Here is a 16,270-nt window from a genome sequence, read left to right as displayed (position 1 = left end):
ACGTTACGTGAGTGCCAACGGCCATACCATGATGAATACACCGGTTCTCGTCCGATCACCGAAGTTAAGCATCATTGGGCCCGGTTAGTACTTGGATGGGTGACCACCTGGGAAACCCGGGTGCTGTTGGCTCCCTTCCTTTTTTTTTTTTTTTTGTTTTATGTCGCTACCCCTACCAGCCCAATTTTCAAACCACCTTTCTGTTGTGACAAAGATGCTTCCTTAAGCATTTTAAACTACTGCAATGGTACGAAAATGCAGTAATTAACTCAGTTTGAGGGAGAATTTGCTAAGCAAGTTTGCCAAGAAAACTTTGAAAACGACAAAACAGTACGAATCGGCAGGTGATTTCTGAAATCCGTCACCGCCTATTGTTGTGTAGGAGTGTAGAGTTCGAAATTTGATTTGTAATCACGAATTTATTCCTTAGTCGTCTCGTCTCGTCTCGTCTCGTCCCGCAGACGTTTGTCGTGCTTGCGCTGTCATATGGACCACGACCCGAGCGGCAGCGAGCGGCAGTCGAGCAAAGTCGGGACAAGTCGGGACGGGGACAGGGATAGGACTGGTGTGAATGCACTGCAAACTACGCACACACCCGGTGTGTGAGGCGAGGCGAGGCGAGGCGAGGAAGCCCACATCGCTACCAGTGGCGCCCTCCAGCACGACACTGCCACACCCCGCACAGGCCGTCCGCTGGACACCAGGGACAAGATGCGTCCTCCGCTAGTGTCGAAGGCTGCACGCGGAGGTGCAACGAGCAGCAGTGCGTCTCACACACGCGGCGGTGCGCCCGCTAATTCGGCCGTCGCTCTGCTGGGACGCCGGGCGCGCCCCCCGCGCCGTCCTCGAGGAACTGGCTGTTGCGGAAGGAAGTGCTTTCGTCAAATGCGGCCGAAAACTAACATTTTGTGTGTTGGGAGAAAAGCCGAACGCGAATTCTGCCGTGCTCCTACGTTACGTGAGTGCCAACGGCCATACCATGATGAATACACCGGTTCTCGTCCGATCACCGAAGTTAAGCATCATTGGGCCCGGTTAGTACTTGGATGGGTGACCGCCTGGGAAACCCGGGTGCTGTTGGCTTCCTTCCTTTTTTTTTTTTTTTGTTTTATGTCGCTACCCCTACCAGCCCAATTTTCAAACCACCTTTCTGTTGTGACAAAGATGCTTCCTTAAGCCTTTTATACTACTGCAATGGTACGAAAATGCAGTAATTAACTCAGTTTGAGGGAGAATGTGCTAACCAAGTTTGCCAGGAAGCCTTTGAAAACGACAAAACGGTACGAATCGGCAGGTGATTTCTGAAATACGTCACCGCCTATTGTTGTGTAGGAGTGTAGAGTTCCAAACTTGATTTGTAATCACGAATCTGTCCCTTAGTCGTCTCGTCTCGTCTCGTCCCGCAGACGTTTGTCGTGCTTGCGCTGTCATATGGACCACGACCCGAGCGGCAGCGAGCGGCAGTCGAGCAAAGTCGGGACAAGTCGGGACGGGGACAGGGATAGGAATGGTGTGAATGCACTGCAAACTACGCACACACCCGGTGTGTGAGGCGAGGCGAGGCGAGGCGAGGCGAGGCGAGGCGAGGAAGCCCACATCGCTACCAGTGGCGCCCTCCAGCACGACACTGCCACACCCCGCACAGGCCGTCCGCTGGACACCAGGGACAAGATGCGTCCTCCGCTAGTGTCGAAGGCTGCACGCGGAGGTGCAACGAGCAGCAGTGCGTCTCACACACGCGGCGGTGCGCCCGCTAATTCGGCCGTCGCTCTGCTGGGACGCCGGGCGCGCCCCCCGCGCCGTCCTCGAGGAACTGGCTGTTGCGGAAGGAAGTGCTTTCGTCAAATGCGGCCGAAAACTAACATTTTGTGTGTTGGGAGAAAAGCCGAACGCGAATTCTGCCGTGCTCCTACGTTACGTGAGTGCCAACGGCCATACCATGATGAATACACCGGTTCTCGTCCGATCACCGAAGTTAAGCATCATTGGGCCCGGTTAGTACTTGGATGGGTGACCACCTGGGAAACCCGGGTGCTGTTGGCTCCCTTCCTTTTTTTTTTTTTTTTGTTTTATGTCGCTACCCCTACCAGCCCAATTTTCAAACCACCTTTCTGTTGTGACAAAGATGCTTCCTTAAGCATTTTAAACTACTGCAATGGTACGAAAATGCAGTAATTAACTCAGTTTGAGGGAGAATTTGCTAAGCAAGTTTGCCAAGAAAACTTTGAAAACGACAAAACAGTACGAATCGGCAGGTGATTTCTGAAATCCGTCACCGCCTATTGTTGTGTAGGAGTGTAGAGTTCGAAATTTGATTTGTAATCACGAATTTATTCCTTAGTCGTCTCGTCTCGTCTCGTCTCGTCCCGCAGACGTTTGTCGTGCTTGCGCTGTCATATGGACCACGACCCGAGCGGCAGCGAGCGGCAGTCGAGCAAAGTCGGGACAAGTCGGGACGGGGACAGGGATAGGACTGGTGTGAATGCACTGCAAACTACGCACACACCCGGTGTGTGAGGCGAGGCGAGGCGAGGCGAGGAAGCCCACATCGCTACCAGTGGCGCCCTCCAGCACGACACTGCCACACCCCGCACAGGCCGTCCGCTGGACACCAGGGACAAGATGCGTCCTCCGCTAGTGTCGAAGGCTGCACGCGGAGGTGCAACGAGCAGCAGTGCGTCTCACACACGCGGCGGTGCGCCCGCTAATTCGGCCGTCGCTCTGCTGGGACGCCGGGCGCGCCCCCCGCGCCGTCCTCGAGGAACTGGCTGTTGCGGAAGGAAGTGCTTTCGTCAAATGCGGCCGAAAACTAACATTTTGTGTGTTGGGAGAAAAGCCGAACGCGAATTCTGCCGTGCTCCTACGTTACGTGAGTGCCAACGGCCATACCATGATGAATACACCGGTTCTCGTCCGATCACCGAAGTTAAGCATCATTGGGCCCGGTTAGTACTTGGCTGGCTGCCCGCCTGGCAACACCTCGGTGCCTCGCGTGCAGTGTTTCCTTGTGCGACTTGGCCGGCGGCGCCTCGGCGTTCGTCTGCTTACTTTGCCACGTGGCTATACTTCTACTGACTGTAAGTAATGGATATACTTTACGATGACAGTGAAGAGCGACAGAACAATGTTCAGTGCGAGTTTGATCGTTCTGTAGAGAAACCTTCGGCTTTTGAGATCCATCGTTGGTTAATTGAGGATTTGTTGTTGTCTACTAATGATGTACTCGGTATTCAGTTCGATACGTTTTTAAATTCTGTGTTCTTAAAACTGAAATCTTCCGATCTGTGTGATGCTGTTGTTTCTGTTAATGACGGTGTTCGCAGATTTCGACACCTTAACGGAAATATTAGTAATGTCACTGTGTCTCATGCTGGTTTTGGTCTTCGGCAAATACGGATATTTAACCTTCCGTTTGAAATTCGCAACGACACTATTTCTCGTCACTTGCGGCCATATGGCACTGTTTTATCTGTTGTGAAAGAGAAATGGTCGTCTGCGTATATATTTCAAGTCGAGAACGGTGTGCGCAGTGTTAAGATGGTGGTTAGGCAGCATATTCCGTCTTTTATTTTGGTAAATGGTCACCGTGCGTTTGTCACGTACAGTGGCCAGCCACAGACTTGCTCCTTTTGTAATGGTGTAGGACATTATCGGCAGGATTGTCCGAAGCGAAAACGGCCTGTTCAGCTACCACTTGAGGCCAATTTGCAAGGAGCTAGTTTTGCTTCCGTCGCGGCTACGGTCTTGGGTTCCGCCCCCCCCGCACTCGCGCGGCGTGCGGCAGATGTTAATCTTGCTGCCGCCGCGGAAGCGATGGATATGTCTGCTGATGCTACTGTCTCTGTTCTTGCGACTACCGGCCAGGAATCTTTGTCCGTGGTTTCGGAAAACGTGCCTGCTGTTATTCAACCTGTTGTGGGTGCTGTTGTGTCGGAGACTGTCTCTGACTCCGTGCCGCAATCGGTAACCGATGTTGTTTCGCGCCCTATTTCGGACTCTGTTGCACCTATTGTGTCGCAGTCGGCACCCTCTCTTTCTGTGCCTGCACCCGTCGTTGTACCCTCTGATGTTCCTGAGCCTATTCCTGTTGCGGAATTACGCGATGTTTTTGTGGAACCGAAACCGCAACGGGATGAAGCTCGTTCTCGGAGTTCCAGTAGGCAACGCTTCCGCAGTGCAAGTAGTTCCCCTTCTTACGACAGGGGTTTCACGCGAGGTGACCGTAGTCCGTCCCCGGTAGGGCGCTCCCCCGCCTCTTCTTGGGCGTCGCAACGCCGTGCCGCGCGGCGCGACCTAGACGTGGAGCTACGGCCGCCTCAGGCTTCCGGCTCCGGGCGTCAGCCGCCGCGCAAACAACAACAACAACAGCCGCCGCGTGCCTCCTCTCGCCACGCGCAATCAGCTGATGTGAGTGTTGCAGCGCAGCAACGTGACGTTGCTGTTCGCCATCTGCGGACTGTGTTGAGTCAACCCGCCTCTATAGACGTGCCTGTTTTAGCGCCAGACACAGTCTTGGCTGTGACTGCGGCACCTATGTCGACGAAACGTAAGGCTGAGGATGTACACCGACGTCGCGCTGGTCCGTCTATCCACGACCGCGTGTCGGTGCCTTCCTCCGACGTAGAGATGCCCGTCAGGGATTCTGTGTCGGGCGCCTCTGACGTGACGGCTACTGCCACCCTGCCACCCCTCTCCCCCTTCGAACCTTCGGAGTGGGCGAAGGATGTTGTGGAGGGTGAGGAGACGTAGTGTGTGTCCTGTGCCCCCTCCTCTTTTGTGCATATGCCCATTCCGTGTTTTATGTGTGTTTTTACTTTTGTGTGTGTCTCTTAATTGTGTGCGTCTATGACTTCCGATTTTAGCCAGTGGACTATTGTCACTTTTAATCTAAACAAGTTGAGTCACCACTGCAAGATACTGGCTTTTAAGGACTTTTTACGCGATCACCACTGCCATGTTGTCTTTTTACAAGAGGTGACGCGTGATGCACTTGTCTTTTTACACGATTTTAGTGACTTTATTGTTATTGACAATGTTTTACCTGATCACAGTACAGGAACTGCCATTTTAGTACGTTCTGACCTTGCTATTTCCAATGTTGACATTTTACCTAATGGTCGTGCTGTTAGCTGCACTATACTGGGCGTTGTATTTGTTAACGTTTATGCTCCGTCTGGGAACGATAAGCCGGCGAGGGCTGCTTTTTATGGGCAGGAATTGTGTGCGCTGCTACATCGCAATGTGGATGCTTTAGTTGTAGGCGGCGATTTTAATTGCGTATTAGATGTTGTCGATCAGGTGCCTCGTCCTAACATTTGTCGCGAGCTCGGCGACTTGATTCGCAGTTTTCAGCTCGTTGATACGTGGCGTGTTTTCAACCCTGACATTACGCACTTTACACATTTTTATCCCACGGGGCACAGCCGCCTGGACAGAATTTACGTTTCTGCCCCGCTTTCTGCCCGTATTTGCCGCACGGAAATGTTTCCCGTGGTGTTTTCTGATCATTCCGGTTACCTTTGTCAGCTTTTATTGCCTCGGGTTTGTGTTCCCAGACGAAGGAATCTGTGGAAATTTAATTGTGCTTTATTGAACGACGCCCATTTTGTGACATGTTTTACCAATCTGTGGCACAAATTAATCGGGACTCGGCGAGGTGACTGTAGTGTGCTGGAGTGGTGGGTCGGGGAGGCCAAGCCGGTGATTAGGCGGTTTTTGATGGAATTTAGCCGCGAGGCGGCTCGTTGGCGTCGCGCTACGGCCCGCTTCCATCAGGCATGTTTACAAGACCTCGCGCTGCGCGTGACGTCACAGCCTGCCTTGCTGCCCGCTTTTAAACACTTCCAGCGTAAGCTTCTCGCCGATTTGCGTGCTGTTAGTGACGGTGCCGTCGTCCGCAGCCAGCCTGCGGGGGTTGTGGATGGCGAACCTTTGTCGCTTTATCATCTGACCAGGGAACGAAGGCGGCGCGCCCGTCTGCACATCAGTACCTGGAAAAAGTCCGACGGTGGACGGACTACTGTCCAGTCCGACATTGAGCGGGATATTTTTAATCATTTTAGTTCCCTTTTTCGTGCGCTGGATGTTGATTGTGATGCGTTGCGGGATTTTTTACAAGTCATCCCTAATGTTTTAACCCGTACGGATAGGACGCATTTAAATGCTGCTTATGTACATGACGACCTGTACGACGCTATCCGACGAAGCCCTAAGTGTAAATCGCCTGGTCCCGACGGCATTCCTGCTGAATTTTATTTGAAATTTTATGGTCTTTTTCGTGATGTTTTTGTGGCTCTTTTAAATGACATACGGGATGGTGCTGTTATCCCTGCTGCTTTTGAGGAGGGGGTAGTGACCTTAGTACCTAAATCGTCTGCGACGCCCTGTATTGACGCTGTTCGGCCAATAACTTTACTTAACGCGGACTTTAAGATTGTGACACGCTGTGTGGCTCAACGCCTTAAGGTTGTTTTACCGTCGGTCCTCAGTGACGGTCAATCATGTGCGGTGCAGGGACGAAACATTTTTGACGCCGTCCTCGCCTATCGCGACTGTATCGGCTTTGTTAAAAGTGCGCGACTGCCGATAGCTGCCATCTTATTAATTGATTTCAAAAATGCTTTCGACCGCATTAGCCATGTCTACCTCCGCCAGGTTCTTGTGCGGATGGGCTTCGGTCTTAAGTTTACGACTATGGTACAGCATCTTTTACAGAATGCGACGTCCCGTGTTAGTGTCAATGGCCGCTTGACGCCGGCTTTCCGTGTTGGGCGCTCGGTGCGGCAGGGGTGTCCCCTTTCGATGGCTCTTTTTTCTGTAGCTTTAGATCCGTTGCTGCGAATTATTGGCCGGGAATGCCGCGGCATTCAGATAGGGACGACCCGCCTCATTTGCAAAGCATATGCCGACGATCTTGGTGTTTTTCTTAGCCGTTCTGAAGACGTTGACACTTTATATGGCGCGCTGCAACGATTTGAAAAAGCCACAGGTGCCATTGTTAACCCTGCTAAGACTGTTTGTTTGCCTCTTACACCCCGCGCACGGTCCTTACAGCGGAACTGGTTCTGTGTCCGTGAACAGCAAAAAGTCCTGGGCGTGCTTTTTTCTTCTCACCCGCAACGCATGGAAGCGCTTAATTGGCGGTCCACGCTGCACAAGGTGCGTGCTGTTGCCAAGATCTATGCGGCTCGCACGTTGGCGCTTCGTGATAAGGTCGCCTTGATCAATACTACCATTCTGGCCAGGGCGTGGTATCTCGCGCAGGTCCTTCCACTGCCTCGGCAATTGGAACGTGCCCTCAAGCAGGCGGTGTATTGGTTTTTATGGCGAGGTGACATTTTTAAAGTCTCGTATGACACCTGTACTCTAAGCCCAACAGATGGTGGTTTGGGCCTCGTAGATCTTCGCGCGAAGTGTTCTGCTCTCCTTTGGAAACGGACCACTGTTGTTATGGAGAGGGCCCCGAATGGTACTACTGCGGCGGTCTTTAATATGTATCGTCCTACGTCTGCAGCGGCGCCGGTGAATGTTTCGCACATTCCCTTTTATCTTAATTATGTGCGTCGCTACTATATGGACAACAGCTACCTGGAGCTCTGTGACGTTCCCAGCCTTCGAGTCTGCGACGTCGTTTCTGCTTTCCGTGGGTCTCCTGTGCGTTGTAAGTGGGAGTATCGGCTACCGTGGTATAACTGGGCCACGGTATGGAGAAATCTTGCCAGCAATGTTCTTCCTCCCTCTGTACACGCCGTGTGGTACAAGGTCGTGCATCGTACCTTCCCTACGAATGAGAAGCTCCACTCCATTAATCTCATCTCGTCTGGAGCTTGTGACTTGTGTGCTGTGGACGATACACTTGAACACCGTTTTGTGTGTGACCATTATTCCAGTGTTTGGAATACCGCCAGCGATATGATTCGCCTTATCAATCGGGTGGATACGCGTTCTGTCTTGCCGACCGACGCTTTAATCCCACAGTGCGCCGCCTACCCGAATACTAAGAAGAATGCCACGGTGTGGCTCCTGGGTCATACCGTTTTTGCATTGTTTTTCCTGAAATTGACAACCGATTTGGACTTTCTTACTTACTTGTGGACTCAGCATGAACAAGCTGAAGCAATGCCTGGCTATCATGCTACTTTCGCGAATTTTTTGAAGGTTGCCCTTGCTCATGCTTTTATCCGGATGTCGATGGCTACGTAACATGTTTTTGGTCTACTTTTTCTACTGTGACCGCTCGAGCTGTGTTTTCCTGGAACGACCAATTATAGAAATACATGTAATCAGAGGACCTATACTTTCTTCTTTTTGTGTCATTTTCTTTACTGGTATAGTTAGTTTCTCCTTGTTTTTGATTATTTTTATGCTGTGGATCGCGGCACTTTTTCTTTCAGTAGTACTGACTTCCTCATGTAGGTCTCCCATATGGCGGCAGTGATGTTTTGGGTCTCCTTTTAGTATTACCACGCAGTGCCTTTAATTTTCTCCTTTTTAGCTTTATTTATCCACTTGATGGACTTTCCTCCTCAGCTTTACTGATGTGGGACTTTTCCAGTAATAGAGCACCTGAGGAAATGGCTTAATTTTTATATTTTTCTATTTTTATATTTTTCTCTTTTATATTTTCTATTCTGGCACCTTGCTTTTTCTGGTGGCTTTATTGTTTCCATTTAGAAGATTTCATGGTTTATGGATTTTTTTTGGCTTCTGCCGCTTTCTCCCGACGGACGTCGATAATTTCACAGCTACCTACAGAGGATACTATTTCTTTTTCATCCGTTCGTCATGGGACATGGAGTAAACAGCACCTATATAGCTCATGAAGCTCGCCAATAGAAGGCGTTTTGTGGAGAGCGATACGGCCGGGCTATAAGGGGAGATGGGAGGCCCGTAAAAAAAAAAAAAAAAAAAAAAAAAGGTGCTGTAAATAATAAAGCAAAAAAAAAAAAAAAAAAAAAAACAAAAAAAAAGAAAAAAAAAAAAAAAAAAAAAAAAGGTGCTGTTGGCTTCCTTCCTTTTTTTTTTTTTGTTTTATGTCGCTACCCCTACCAGCCCAATTTTCAAACCACCTTTCTGTTGTGACAAAGATGCTTCCTTAAGCCTTTTATACTACTGCAATGGTACGAAAATGCAGTAATTAACTCAGTTTGAGGGAGAATGTGCTAACCAAGTTTGCCAGGAAGCCTTTGAAAACGACAAAACGGTACGAATCGGCAGGTGATTTCTGAAATACGTCACCGCCTATTGTTGTGTAGGAGTGTAGAGTTCCAAACTTGATTTGTAATCACGAATCTGTCCCTTAGTCGTCTCGTCTCGTCTCGTCCCGCAGACGTTTGTCGTGCTTGCGCTGTCATATGGACCACGACCCGAGCGGCAGCGAGCGGCAGTCGAGCAAAGTCGGGACAAGTCGGGACGGGGACAGGGATAGGAATGGTGCGAATGCACTGCAAACTACGCACACACCCGGCGTGGGGCGAGGCGAGGCGAGGCGAGGCGAGGCGAGGCGAGGCGAGGCGAGGCGAGGAAGCCCACATCGCTACCAGTGGCGCCCTCCAGCACGACACTGCCACACCCCGCACAGGCCCTCCGCTGGACACCAGGGACAAGATGCGCCCTCCGCTAGTGTCGAAGGCTGCACGCGCCCTGCGAATGACAGGAGGTGCAACGAGCAGCAGTGCGTCTCACACACGCGGCGGTGCGCCCGCTAATTCGGCCGTCGCTCTGCTGGGACGCCGGGCGCGCCCCCCGCGCCGTCCTCGAGGAACTGGCTGTTGCGGAAGGAAGTGCTTTCGTCAAATGCGGCCGAAAACTAACATTTTGTGTGTTGGGAGAAAAGCCGAACGCGAATTCTGCCGTGCTCCTACGTTACGTGAGTGCCAACGGCCATACCATGATGAATACACCGGTTCTCGTCCGATCACCGAAGTTAAGCATCATTGGGCCCGGTTAGTACTTGGATGGGTGACCACCTGGGAAACCCGGGTGCTGTTGGCTCCCTTCCTTTTTTTTTTTTTTTTGTTTTATGTCGCTACCCCTACCAGCCCAATTTTCAAACCACCTTTCTGTTGTGACAAAGATGCTTCCTTAAGCATTTTAAACTACTGCAATGGTACGAAAATGCAGTAATTAACTCAGTTTGAGGGAGAATTTGCTAAGCAAGTTTGCCAAGAAAACTTTGAAAACGACAAAACAGTACGAATCGGCAGGTGATTTCTGAAATCCGTCACCGCCTATTGTTGTGTAGGAGTGTAGAGTTCGAAATTTGATTTGTAATCACGAATTTATTCCTTAGTCGTCTCGTCTCGTCTCGTCTCGTCCCGCAGACGTTTGTCGTGCTTGCGCTGTCATATGGACCACGACCCGAGCGGCAGCGAGCGGCAGTCGAGCAAAGTCGGGACAAGTCGGGACGGGGACAGGGATAGGACTGGTGTGAATGCACTGCAAACTACGCACACACCCGGTGTGTGAGGCGAGGCGAGGCGAGGCGAGGAAGCCCACATCGCTACCAGTGGCGCCCTCCAGCACGACACTGCCACACCCCGCACAGGCCGTCCGCTGGACACCAGGGACAAGATGCGTCCTCCGCTAGTGTCGAAGGCTGCACGCGGAGGTGCAACGAGCAGCAGTGCGTCTCACACACGCGGCGGTGCGCCCGCTAATTCGGCCGTCGCTCTGCTGGGACGCCGGGCGCGCCCCCCGCGCCGTCCTCGAGGAACTGGCTGTTGCGGAAGGAAGTGCTTTCGTCAAATGCGGCCGAAAACTAACATTTTGTGTGTTGGGAGAAAAGCCGAACGCGAATTCTGCCGTGCTCCTACGTTACGTGAGTGCCAACGGCCATACCATGATGAATACACCGGTTCTCGTCCGATCACCGAAGTTAAGCATCATTGGGCCCGGTTAGTACTTGGATGGGTGACCGCCTGGGAAACCCGGGTGCTGTTGGCTTCCTTCCTTTTTTTTTTTTTGTTTTATGTCGCTACCCCTACCAGCCCAATTTTCAAACCACCTTTCTGTTGTGACAAAGATGCTTCCTTAAGCCTTTTATACTACTGCAATGGTACGAAAATGCAGTAATTAACTCAGTTTGAGGGAGAATGTGCTAACCAAGTTTGCCAGGAAGCCTTTGAAAACGACAAAACGGTACGAATCGGCAGGTGATTTCTGAAATACGTCACCGCCTATTGTTGTGTAGGAGTGTAGAGTTCCAAACTTGATTTGTAATCACGAATCTGTCCCTTAGTCGTCTCGTCTCGTCTCGTCCCGCAGACGTTTGTCGTGCTTGCGCTGTCATATGGACCACGACCCGAGCGGCAGCGAGCGGCAGTCGAGCAAAGTCGGGACAAGTCGGGACGGGGACAGGGATAGGAATGGTGCGAATGCACTGCAAACTACGCACACACCCGGCGTGGGGCGAGGCGAGGCGAGGCGAGGCGAGGCGAGGCGAGGCGAGGCGAGGCGAGGAAGCCCACATCGCTACCAGTGGCGCCCTCCAGCACGACACTGCCACACCCCGCACAGGCCCTCCGCTGGACACCAGGGACAAGATGCGCCCTCCGCTAGTGTCGAAGGCTGCACGCGCCCTGCGAATGACAGGAGGTGCAACGAGCAGCAGTGCGTCTCACACACGCGGCGGTGCGCCCGCTAATTCGGCCGTCGCTCTGCTGGGACGCCGGGCGCGCCCCCCGCGCCGTCCTCGAGGAACTGGCTGTTGCGGAAGGAAGTGCTTTCGTCAAATGCGGCCGAAAACTAACATTTTGTGTGTTGGGAGAAAAGCCGAACGCGAATTCTGCCGTGCTCCTACGTTACGTGAGTGCCAACGGCCATACCATGATGAATACACCGGTTCTCGTCCGATCACCGAAGTTAAGCATCATTGGGCCCGGTTAGTACTTGGATGGGTGACCACCTGGGAAACCCGGGTGCTGTTGGCTCCCTTCCTTTTTTTTTTTTTTTGTTTTATGTCGCTACCCCTACCAGCCCAATTTTCAAACCACCTTTCTGTTGTGACAAAGATGCTTCCTTAAGCATTTTAAACTACTGCAATGGTACGAAAATGCAGTAATTAACTCAGTTTGAGGGAGAATTTGCTAAGCAAGTTTGCCAAGAAAACTTTGAAAACGACAAAACAGTACGAATCGGCAGGTGATTTCTGAAATCCGTCACCGCCTATTGTTGTGTAGGAGTGTAGAGTTCGAAATTTGATTTGTAATCACGAATTTATTCCTTAGTCGTCTCGTCTCGTCTCGTCTCGTCCCGCAGACGTTTGTCGTGCTTGCGCTGTCATATGGACCACGACCCGAGCGGCAGCGAGCGGCAGTCGAGCAAAGTCGGGACAAGTCGGGACGGGGACAGGGATAGGACTGGTGTGAATGCACTGCAAACTACGCACACACCCGGTGTGTGAGGCGAGGCGAGGCGAGGCGAGGAAGCCCACATCGCTACCAGTGGCGCCCTCCAGCACGACACTGCCACACCCCGCACAGGCCGTCCGCTGGACACCAGGGACAAGATGCGTCCTCCGCTAGTGTCGAAGGCTGCACGCGGAGGTGCAACGAGCAGCAGTGCGTCTCACACACGCGGCGGTGCGCCCGCTAATTCGGCCGTCGCTCTGCTGGGACGCCGGGCGCGCCCCCCGCGCCGTCCTCGAGGAACTGGCTGTTGCGGAAGGAAGTGCTTTCGTCAAATGCGGCCGAAAACTAACATTTTGTGTGTTGGGAGAAAAGCCGAACGCGAATTCTGCCGTGCTCCTACGTTACGTGAGTGCCAACGGCCATACCATGATGAATACACCGGTTCTCGTCCGATCACCGAAGTTAAGCATCATTGGGCCCGGTTAGTACTTGGATGGGTGACCACCTGGGAAACCCGGGTGCTGTTGGCTCCCTTCCTTTTTTTTTTTTTTTGTTTTATGTCGCTACCCCTACCAGCCCAATTTTCAAACCACCTTTCTGTTGTGACAAAGATGCTTCCTTAAGCATTTTAAACTACTGCAATGGTACGAAAATGCAGTAATTAACTCAGTTTGAGGGAGAATTTGCTAAGCAAGTTTGCCAAGAAAACTTTGAAAACGACAAAACAGTACGAATCGGCAGGTGATTTCTGAAATCCGTCACCGCCTATTGTTGTGTAGGAGTGTAGAGTTCGAAATTTGATTTGTAATCACGAATTTATTCCTTAGTCGTCTCGTCTCGTCTCGTCTCGTCCCGCAGACGTTTGTCGTGCTTGCGCTGTCATATGGACCACGACCCGAGCGGCAGCGAGCGGCAGTCGAGCAAAGTCGGGACAAGTCGGGACGGGGACAGGGATAGGACTGGTGTGAATGCACTGCAAACTACGCACACACCCGGTGTGTGAGGCGAGGCGAGGCGAGGCGAGGAAGCCCACATCGCTACCAGTGGCGCCCTCCAGCACGACACTGCCACACCCCGCACAGGCCGTCCGCTGGACACCAGGGACAAGATGCGTCCTCCGCTAGTGTCGAAGGCTGCACGCGGAGGTGCAACGAGCAGCAGTGCGTCTCACACACGCGGCGGTGCGCCCGCTAATTCGGCCGTCGCTCTGCTGGGACGCCGGGCGCGCCCCCCGCGCCGTCCTCGAGGAACTGGCTGTTGCGGAAGGAAGTGCTTTCGTCAAATGCGGCCGAAAACTAACATTTTGTGTGTTGGGAGAAAAGCCGAACGCGAATTCTGCCGTGCTCCTACGTTACGTGAGTGCCAACGGCCATACCATGATGAATACACCGGTTCTCGTCCGATCACCGAAGTTAAGCATCATTGGGCCCGGTTAGTACTTGGATGGGTGACCGCCTGGGAAACCCGGGTGCTGTTGGCTTCCTTCCTTTTTTTTTTTTTGTTTTATGTCGCTACCCCTACCAGCCCAATTTTCAAACCACCTTTCTGTTGTGACAAAGATGCTTCCTTAAGCCTTTTATACTACTGCAATGGTACGAAAATGCAGTAATTAACTCAGTTTGAGGGAGAATGTGCTAACCAAGTTTGCCAGGAAGCCTTTGAAAACGACAAAACGGTACGAATCGGCAGGTGATTTCTGAAATACGTCACCGCCTATTGTTGTGTAGGAGTGTAGAGTTCCAAACTTGATTTGTAATCACGAATCTGTCCCTTAGTCGTCTCGTCTCGTCTCGTCCCGCAGACGTTTGTCGTGCTTGCGCTGTCATATGGACCACGACCCGAGCGGCAGCGAGCGGCAGTCGAGCAAAGTCGGGACAAGTCGGGACGGGGACAGGGATAGGAATGGTGCGAATGCACTGCAAACTACGCACACACCCGGCGTGGGGCGAGGCGAGGCGAGGCGAGGCGAGGCGAGGCGAGGCGAGGCGAGGCGAGGAAGCCCACATCGCTACCAGTGGCGCCCTCCAGCACGACACTGCCACACCCCGCACAGGCCCTCCGCTGGACACCAGGGACAAGATGCGCCCTCCGCTAGTGTCGAAGGCTGCACGCGCCCTGCGAATGACAGGAGGTGCAACGAGCAGCAGTGCGTCTCACACACGCGGCGGTGCGCCCGCTAATTCGGCCGTCGCTCTGCTGGGACGCCGGGCGCGCCCCCCGCGCCGTCCTCGAGGAACTGGCTGTTGCGGAAGGAAGTGCTTTCGTCAAATGCGGCCGAAAACTAACATTTTGTGTGTTGGGAGAAAAGCCGAACGCGAATTCTGCCGTGCTCCTACGTTACGTGAGTGCCAACGGCCATACCATGATGAATACACCGGTTCTCGTCCGATCACCGAAGTTAAGCATCATTGGGCCCGGTTAGTACTTGGATGGGTGACCACCTGGGAAACCCGGGTGCTGTTGGCTCCCTTCCTTTTTTTTTTTTTTTGTTTTATGTCGCTACCCCTACCAGCCCAATTTTCAAACCACCTTTCTGTTGTGACAAAGATGCTTCCTTAAGCATTTTAAACTACTGCAATGGTACGAAAATGCAGTAATTAACTCAGTTTGAGGGAGAATTTGCTAAGCAAGTTTGCCAAGAAAACTTTGAAAACGACAAAACAGTACGAATCGGCAGGTGATTTCTGAAATCCGTCACCGCCTATTGTTGTGTAGGAGTGTAGAGTTCGAAATTTGATTTGTAATCACGAATTTATTCCTTAGTCGTCTCGTCTCGTCTCGTCTCGTCCCGCAGACGTTTGTCGTGCTTGCGCTGTCATATGGACCACGACCCGAGCGGCAGCGAGCGGCAGTCGAGCAAAGTCGGGACAAGTCGGGACGGGGACAGGGATAGGACTGGTGTGAATGCACTGCAAACTACGCACACACCCGGTGTGTGAGGCGAGGCGAGGCGAGGCGAGGAAGCCCACATCGCTACCAGTGGCGCCCTCCAGCACGACACTGCCACACCCCGCACAGGCCGTCCGCTGGACACCAGGGACAAGATGCGTCCTCCGCTAGTGTCGAAGGCTGCACGCGGAGGTGCAACGAGCAGCAGTGCGTCTCACACACGCGGCGGTGCGCCCGCTAATTCGGCCGTCGCTCTGCTGGGACGCCGGGCGCGCCCCCCGCGCCGTCCTCGAGGAACTGGCTGTTGCGGAAGGAAGTGCTTTCGTCAAATGCGGCCGAAAACTAACATTTTGTGTGTTGGGAGAAAAGCCGAACGCGAATTCTGCCGTGCTCCTACGTTACGTGAGTGCCAACGGCCATACCATGATGAATACACCGGTTCTCGTCCGATCACCGAAGTTAAGCATCATTGGGCCCGGTTAGTACTTGGATGGGTGACCACCTGGGAAACCCGGGTGCTGTTGGCTCCCTTCCTTTTTTTTTTTTTTTGTTTTATGTCGCTACCCCTACCAGCCCAATTTTCAAACCACCTTTCTGTTGTGACAAAGATGCTTCCTTAAGCATTTTAAACTACTGCAATGGTACGAAAATGCAGTAATTAACTCAGTTTGAGGGAGAATTTGCTAAGCAAGTTTGCCAAGAAAACTTTGAAAACGACAAAACAGTACGAATCGGCAGGTGATTTCTGAAATCCGTCACCGCCTATTGTTGTGTAGGAGTGTAGAGTTCGAAATTTGATTTGTAATCACGAATTTATTCCTTAGTCGTCTCGTCTCGTCTCGTCTCGTCCCGCAGACGTTTGTCGTGCTTGCGCTGTCATATGGACCACGACCCGAGCGGCAGCGAGCGGCAGTCGAGCAAAGTCGGGACAAGTCGGGACGGGGACAGGGATAGGACTGGTGTGAATGCACTGCAAACTACGCACACACCCGGTGTGTGAGGCGAGGCGAGGCGAGGCGAGGAAGCCCACA

At 52.5% G+C, this 16,270-nt stretch overlaps 10 non-coding genes and 1 pseudogene across 10 annotated transcripts; all 11 read left to right on the top strand.

The window, feature by feature from the left end:
* The first annotated feature begins 13 nt into the window (after positions 1–13).
* LOC126213653 (5S ribosomal RNA) lies at positions 14–132 on the top strand. The gene has a single exon (XR_007541313.1). It is a non-coding gene; the product is annotated as a 5S ribosomal RNA (ribosomal RNA).
* An 832-nt stretch (positions 133–964) lies between these two features.
* LOC126214251 (5S ribosomal RNA) lies at positions 965–1,083 on the top strand. Its single transcript, XR_007541727.1, has one exon. It is a non-coding gene; the product is annotated as a 5S ribosomal RNA (ribosomal RNA).
* Positions 1,084–1,924: 841 nt separating this feature from the next.
* On the top strand, positions 1,925–2,043 carry LOC126213640 (5S ribosomal RNA). Its single transcript, XR_007541302.1, has one exon. It is a non-coding gene; the product is annotated as a 5S ribosomal RNA (ribosomal RNA).
* Positions 2,044–2,875: 832 nt separating this feature from the next.
* On the top strand, positions 2,876–2,993 carry LOC126214015 (5S ribosomal RNA; annotated as a pseudogene).
* A 6,881-nt stretch (positions 2,994–9,874) lies between these two features.
* On the top strand, positions 9,875–9,993 carry LOC126213628 (5S ribosomal RNA). Its single transcript, XR_007541291.1, has one exon. It is a non-coding gene; the product is annotated as a 5S ribosomal RNA (ribosomal RNA).
* An 832-nt stretch (positions 9,994–10,825) lies between these two features.
* Positions 10,826–10,944, top strand: LOC126214250 (5S ribosomal RNA). Its single transcript, XR_007541726.1, has one exon. It is a non-coding gene; the product is annotated as a 5S ribosomal RNA (ribosomal RNA).
* An 867-nt stretch (positions 10,945–11,811) lies between these two features.
* On the top strand, positions 11,812–11,930 carry LOC126213616 (5S ribosomal RNA). The gene has a single exon (XR_007541280.1). It is a non-coding gene; the product is annotated as a 5S ribosomal RNA (ribosomal RNA).
* An 831-nt stretch (positions 11,931–12,761) lies between these two features.
* Positions 12,762–12,880, top strand: LOC126214624 (5S ribosomal RNA). The gene has a single exon (XR_007542065.1). It is a non-coding gene; the product is annotated as a 5S ribosomal RNA (ribosomal RNA).
* An 831-nt stretch (positions 12,881–13,711) lies between these two features.
* LOC126214248 (5S ribosomal RNA) lies at positions 13,712–13,830 on the top strand. Its single transcript, XR_007541725.1, has one exon. It is a non-coding gene; the product is annotated as a 5S ribosomal RNA (ribosomal RNA).
* Positions 13,831–14,697: 867 nt separating this feature from the next.
* LOC126214612 (5S ribosomal RNA) lies at positions 14,698–14,816 on the top strand. Its single transcript, XR_007542054.1, has one exon. It is a non-coding gene; the product is annotated as a 5S ribosomal RNA (ribosomal RNA).
* Positions 14,817–15,647: 831 nt separating this feature from the next.
* Positions 15,648–15,766, top strand: LOC126214599 (5S ribosomal RNA). The gene has a single exon (XR_007542043.1). It is a non-coding gene; the product is annotated as a 5S ribosomal RNA (ribosomal RNA).
* The last annotated feature ends 504 nt before the right edge of the window (positions 15,767–16,270 follow it).

The sequence above is a fragment of the Schistocerca nitens genome, chromosome 11, assembly GCF_023898315.1.
Source record: "Schistocerca nitens isolate TAMUIC-IGC-003100 chromosome 11, iqSchNite1.1, whole genome shotgun sequence".
In the NCBI taxonomy this organism is placed as follows: domain Eukaryota; kingdom Metazoa; phylum Arthropoda; class Insecta; order Orthoptera; family Acrididae; genus Schistocerca; species Schistocerca nitens.
The sequence above is the reverse complement of the archived record's forward strand: the minus strand, read 5'-3'. Positions and strand labels throughout refer to the sequence as shown.